General features: G+C 39.6%; 1 pseudogene; it reads right to left on the minus strand.

Moving 5' to 3' along the window:
- Window positions 1-5547: 5547 nt before the first annotated feature.
- LOC103352137 (E3 ubiquitin-protein ligase FANCL pseudogene) lies at window positions 5548-6165 on the minus strand (annotated as a pseudogene).
- Window positions 6166-7297: the final 1132 nt, after the last annotated feature.

The raw sequence follows: 7297 nt of genomic DNA on the forward strand, positions 1-7297 counted from the left end.
GGGGCTCATTTTTCTGCCTACTGAAAGACCTTCAGGACAAAAGCTTTGAGAAGACAGACAGTCTCGTCTAAGGTATCCCAAGTTGCAGTTGCAGAAAGCAAAACTGACTCCACGCCCTATGGCTTTCTGCACATGTATACACAACACAAGCCACAGAGGAATATGAAAACCCTGGGACTTGAGAGTGGTCCAAAATGAAAGAGTGGATCACCTTATCCCCTTCCAGCCCTCAAAAGAAATGAGAACTTAAACCTTGCTTTTAACAACATGTTGTGAGTTTCATTTTTTTCCAGTGGAAAGTTCAGCCCTGACATTTTCAGTGCTGGTAGCATCAGTTTGTGTTTTCTGGGAAGCAGATGTTAAGGGGGCCTCGGCAGGAGTAGAGGCATGGGGGGAGGAAGCAAATATGTATTGGGGGAGATGCCTGTGAAAGGTGAAGGGACAAGGAAGCAGGAAGAGAATCATAAAGCTTCAGACCAAGATGCAGGTTGGATGCTTATAAAAAGAAAGGAAGAAGGTGGGGGAACTGTGTAGAGAGGGCCCCTAGCTTTATTACAGCTTTAGGAAAGTCTCAGCTAGGCCAATGTGGAGCTCCATAAAGGACAGTTAATATGAGGCCAGAACAGGCTCCATTTCCCCAGCATACACTGTTACTGGCCAGGAGCAACCAAGGGGAATATGGCCTTTGTGTGATGGCTGTGGCAGATCACCTGCTAATCCCATTTTTTTTTCTTTTTTTAAAGATTTATTTCTTTACTTGAAAGTCAGAGAGTTACACAGAAAGAGAAGGAGATGCAGAGAGAGAGAGAGAGAGGTCTTCCATCCACTGGTTCACTCCCCAGTTGGCTGCAACAGCCAGAGCTATGCCAATCCGAAGCCAGGAGCCAGGAGCTTCCTCCGGGTCTCCCACGCAGGTACAGGGGCCCAAAGATATGGGCCATCTTCTACTGCTTTCCCAGGCCATAGCAAAGAGCTATATTGGAAGTGGAGCAGCCAGGACTTGAACTGGCGCCCATATGGGATGCCAGCACTGCAGATGGCAGCTTTACCCACTACGCCACAGCACCGGCCCCAATCCCATTTTGCATAACAGATTCTCTCTTCCAGAGAGATTTGAAAGAAATTAAAATTAGAGAATAAACAAAATTTTAAAAATACAGGAGATCAATGAAATGAAGATCTTGTTTTTTGAAAAAATAAATAAAATTGATATACCATTGGCCCAACTAACCAAAAAAAATATGGAAAAGACCCAAATCAATAAAATCAGAGATTAAAAAGGAAATGTAAAAACAGATACCATAGAAATAAAAAGAATCATCTGGAATTACTACAAACAGCTATATGCCTACAAATTAGAAAATCAAAAAGAAATGGATAGATTCATAGACACATACCATCTACCAAAATTGAGTCATGAAGTCATAGAAAACCTAAATAGATGGGTAACCAAGATGGAGATTGAGTCAGTAATAAAGAACCTCCCAACAAAAAAAAAGCCCAGGACCAGACGGCTTTGTTGCTGAATTCTACCAGACATTTAAAGAACTAATTCCAATTCTCTCAAACTATTCAAAATAATGGAAAGGGAGAGAATTCTCCCAAACTCCTTCTATGAGGCCAGCATCACGTTAATTCTAAAACCAGAAAACGATACAACAAAGAGAACTATAGACCAATATCACTGATGAACATAGATGTAAAAATTCTCAACAAAATATTGACTAATCAAATCTAACAACACATCATAAAGATCATTAACCTGGATCAAGTGGGATTTATCCCTGCTATGCAACATATGCAAATCAATACATATGATACATCACATTAACAAATAAAGAATAAAAACCATGTGATTATCTCAATGGATGCAAAGAGACCATTTGATAAAGTACAATATGCCTTCATGATAAAAACCTTAACCAAACTGGAAAAAGAAGGAACATTCCCCAACACAGTCAAAGCAATATATGACTAACCCATAGCCAACATCATATTGAATGGGGAAAAATCAGAAGTATTTCCACTAAGATCTGGAACCAGTCAAGGATGCCCACTTTCATCACTGCTACTCAATAAAGATCTAGAAGTTTTAGCCAGAACCATTAGGTAAGAAAAAGAAATGAAAGAGATACAATTTGGAAATCAAATTATCCCTGTTTGCAGATGACATGATTCTATATATGGGGAACCAAAAGACTGCACTAGGAGACTATTGGAACTCATAGGAGAGTTTGGTAAAGTTGCAGGACATAAAATCAACTCACAAAAATCAATAGACTTAGTATACTCAGACAATGTCATGGCTTAGAAAGAACTTGTAAGATCAGTCTCATTCACAATAGCTACAAAAAATTTAAATATCTTGAAATAAATCTAATCAAGGAGGTGAACGATATCTACAATGAAAATTACAAAACATTAAATAAAGAATAGACACAAAAATTGGAGAAATCTTCCATATTTGTGTATCGGAATAATTAATATCATCAAAAGAAATTTATAGAGGCCAGCACTGTGGTGTAGCAGGTAAAACCATGGCCTGCAGTGCCGGCATCCCATATGTGTGACGGTTCAAGTCTTGGCTGCTCCGCTTCTGATCCAGCTCTCTGCTATGGCCTAGGAAAGCAGTAGAAGATGGCCCAAGTCCGTCTCCCTCATGGGAGACCCAGAAGAAACTCCCGGCTCCTGGCTTTGAATTGGCGCAACTCCAATCTTGTAGCCATCAGGGGAATGAACCAGCAGATGGAAGACTTTCTCTCTCTCTCTCTGCTTCTGCCTCTCTGTAATTCTGCCTTTCAAATAAATAAATAAATCTTTTTTTTTAAAAAAAAGCAATTTACAGATTCAATGTTATCCCAATATCACTACCAATGTCAATACCAACTACATTCTTCTCAGATCTAAAAAAAAATGATGCTAAAATTCATTAGAAACACAAGAGACCAAAAATAGTTAAAGCAATCTTATACAACAAAAACAAATCTGAAGCATCACAACACCAGATTTCAAGACATACCATAGAGTAGTTATAATCAAAACAGCCTAGTACTGGTACAAAAACAGATGGAGAGGCACTTGGAACAGAATAGAAATGCCAGAAATCAATCCATGCATCTACAAACAACTTATCTTTGACAAAGGAGCTAAAATCAATCCCTGGAGAAAAGATAGTCTCTTCAATAAATGGTGCTGGGAAAATTGTATCTACACATGCAGAGGTATGAAGAAAAGACCCCTACATTACACCTTATACAAAAGTCAAATCAAAATGGATCAAGAATCTTAATCTATGACCTAATACCACCAAATTATTAGAGAAGAACATTGGGGAAACTCTGCAAGACATTGGCATACACAAAGACTTCTTGGAAAAGATGCCAGAAGCACAGGCAATCAAAGCAAAAATACACAAATTTGATTACATCAAGCTAAAACTCTTCTGCACTGCAAAGGAAACACTCAACAAAGAGGCAACCAACAGAATGGGAAAATATTTGCAAACTATACAACTGACAAAGGACTGATATCCCGAATCTATAAAGAGATCAAGAAACTCAACAACAACAAAATAAACAATACAGTTAAGAAATGGACAAAGGATTTGAACAAGCATTTTTCAAAAGAGGAAATTCAAATGGCCAGCAGACACATGAAAAAACGGTCAAGATCATCAGCCATCAGGGAAATGTAAATCAAAACCACAATGAGTTTTAATTCAGTTAGAATGGTGCTCATACAGAAATAAAAAAAAAAATAAATGCTGGTGAAGATATGAGAAAAATCCATGGTTGGTGGGAATGTAAACTAGTACAGCCATTGTGGAAACCATTATGGAGATTCCTCAAAAATCTGAAAATAGATCTACCGTATGACCCAGTCATCCCACTCCTAGGAGATTACCCAAACAAAATGAAATCAGCATATGAAAGAGTTATCTGTACCCCCCATGTTTATTGCAGCTCAATTCACAACAGCTAAGATATGGAATCAACCCAGATGTCCATCAACAATGACTGGAGAAAAAAAATGTGGAGGGGCCAGTGCTGTGGTATAGCGGGAAAAGCTCCTGCCTGCAGTGCTGGCATCCCAAATGGGCATCTATTCGAGACCCAGCTGCTCCACTTCTAATCCAACTCTCTGCTATGGCCTGGGAAAGCAGTAGATGATGGCCCAAGTGCTTGGACTCCCATACCCACATGGGAGACCTAAAAGAAGCTCCTGGCTCCTGGCTTCAGTTAGGCCCAGCTCTGGCCTTTGTGGCCATTTGGGGAGTGAACCAGCGGATGGAAGATCTCTCTGCCTCTGCCTCTCTGTAACTCTGTCTTTCAAATAAATAAATATATATTTTAAAAAAATAAAGAAAATGTGGTGTATATATACACTATGGACTACCAGTCAGCCATAAAAAAGAGTGAAGTCGTGTTTTGCAACAAAACAGACACAACTGGAGACCATTTTACTTATGAGATAAGCCAGCCCCAAAAAACAACTATCATGTTTTCCCTGTTCTGTGATATCTAATAGAATACAAAAAATGTAATGTATATGAGAGAAATTGACATTTTGAGATTTGATTATTATTTACAGCCCTTGTCTCTACGATTGAGGAACACTGTTTTTTCCTCTTACTATTTGTTGAATTCTCTACTAAGTGGAGGGTTAGGCCTATGATTAAAAAATAAACTGAGAGTATGTCATGGTGAAAATTAAAAGAAAGAATAAGAAAGGAAGGAATGATGGGAGCATGAAAGGGAGGGAGGGTAGAGTAGGAAGTATCCCTATGCTCCTGACTCTGTGTGTATTAAATACGTGAAATTTGTTCACCTTATATAAATTTAAAAAATTGAAAGAGAGAGAGATCTGAATGGCACACCTCTGTGACTCCCATCATAGACCACAACGTTTGTGGGTAATGTAATCATGAGAGAATTTCTCCAATCTTCAACCCCAAGCACAATGTGCGTAATCTTAGTAAAGCTGTCGTTTTTTCCTTTAACTAATTTGGTTTTGTTTTTTTAATTCAATGAGCAGATTCTTCCAGAAACTTTTTTGTGAGTTTCTTTGCAAGTAAAACTATATCCTTTCTAAATAGTTCTCAGAATCTTCCTTTGACATTTTTATAGTGATGAAGAGGAGTGGAGAGGAGAAGAAATGGGGAGGAAACTATGAAAAAGTTGCAATAGAGGAAGGAGTTTCTCACTTGTTCAAACCTATTTATTTAAGCTCAGCTTGTTTTTATGAAGCCTGTCAAGATTATACCAGTCCAGATATATTCAGCAAGTCAAGATCTTCATCCTGGTATACATACCCTTCCACAGTTGGTATTCAGGTCACAGACATACAAAGTTCTACAGGACTTTGGCCTACAATTTCCCAGTTTACTGTTAGTGAAGAGACAAAGGCAGATGTGGATTAATATGGCTTCCTAATTCTTCTGCTCTTGGTGTTAGTATGGCTTGCTTTATATTTCCTCTGAAGGTACCAAACAAAGTCTTTTTGATAATTCTTAGTTTCCAGCTCTTCACAAAATAACACATTTTTATTTCAGGGTTTCTTCCCAGATGTTTTCATAGTAATTGCCTTACTATAATATGAACATTCACCAAACATGATATTAAAACTACTGATGAGTTGCCCTTTCAACCACTCAAATAAACATATTGGAAGGAAAGCTTGTCTACACTGGGAATTATCACATACATGATCAGGAATGCCACCATCAAGTTGACAGGCAAAACAAATCCCACAATTCATAGTAAAATCTGATTTTTTTTCTCCAGGATAGTATGAGCCAGAAAGTCAATTTCTAAAACATATTTCAAATTTTGTAACAGACTGCTTCTTTGATCCACAGATATATATTCTTCAACTTAATTCTCAAAGGTTTTCCCACATGATCAACATCAAGAAAGCAGCATTCAGAAATCAAAGTAGGATGTCTGGATCTACCTCTATATGTAGGGAAGCATTATTCCCTACTGCAATTCTGCACAATATTGTACTCCATGTAGGTTTCTCTGACTCAGATACTCAGGCCTCCTCATCAATTTCATCCACAACATCCCAGTATGCCTTCAGTGATTCAAATGCTGCCAAAAACTGACTATGAATACTTTATAAAGAGCTGGTGCTATGCCAGGCCAAAGCCAGGAGCCTGAACATTCTTCAAGGTCTCCCACATGGGTGGCAGGGGCCCAAGCACTTATGCCTTCCTCTGCTGTTTTCCCAGGTGCATCAGCAGGGAGCTGTATGGGAAGTGGAGCAGCTGGGTCTTGAACTGGCACCCATATGAGATGCCAGCATCATAGGCAGCTGCTACCTGCTATGGCACAGCACCAGCACCTACCTTTATTTGTATACCTATTAACCTCTCACATATATTTAAAATTATTTATTTATTTTCTTTGAAAGTCAGAGAAATAGAGACAAGGAGAGTCAGAAAGCTCTCTCTTATCTGCCAGTTCACTCCCCAACAACCAGGACTGGGCCAGGCCAAAGCAAAGGGCCAGGAACTCAATCCAGGACTTCTACGTGGGCAGCAAGGACCCACGTACTTGAACCATCACCTACCAGCACATTAGCAGGAAGCTGGAATTGAGAGAGGAGGTAGTACTCAGACTCAGGTGCTCTGATGTGGGGCGCAGGCATCCAAGCAGCCTCTTAACCACTACACCAAACACATGCCCTTTCCTCTCAAATTTGATATATCCCTTTGCATGTCACTCTTGGTCCTCCTTGGGAAGCCCCACCTGCACACTTAATCTTCATTGGTGGAACAGAAAAAAATTTTTAAAAGACAAAATTATGTCAGAGTCTAACCAGGAAACAGAGAATTAAAAACAGAGGAAAGTTAAAGCATTAAATTTGTTAACATGATGAAGGAGGCTGGGAATATAACCAGGGAACAGTGAAGCAAACAGCAATTAGCAACAGGAAGTTGCCACCACCCTAGGCTACTGGGGTGAAGGTAGGAGCCAGTGTTCCCAGAGTGTGGGACCAGTGGTAATTGGGGCCACTCCAGGCCTGTCTTGTAGAAGTTGGAAAGATGCAGCCACTGCTGGAGCTGCTGTCAGAACACAGAGAGAAGGGAGAAGTATCCTTGTATCTCCCTCCCTTTTGTTCTTCTGTCTTCCACCATTGCCTTCTATTGACCAAACTCAATCAGAAACTAGACAACAAGAAAGCATGGAAAATACAGCCTTCACATTCAGTCCCTTACAAGGCAGAGCAGGACACAGAAAGGGCAAAGCAAAACAAGTCTAGGACACATCATTTGTTATGCCCACTCCCAAGA

The sequence above is a fragment of the Oryctolagus cuniculus genome, chromosome 9 (assembly GCF_051225735.1).
Source record: "Oryctolagus cuniculus isolate XC-2025 breed Fujian yellow rabbit chromosome 9, ASM5122573v1, whole genome shotgun sequence".
In the NCBI taxonomy this organism is placed as follows: domain Eukaryota; kingdom Metazoa; phylum Chordata; class Mammalia; order Lagomorpha; family Leporidae; genus Oryctolagus; species Oryctolagus cuniculus.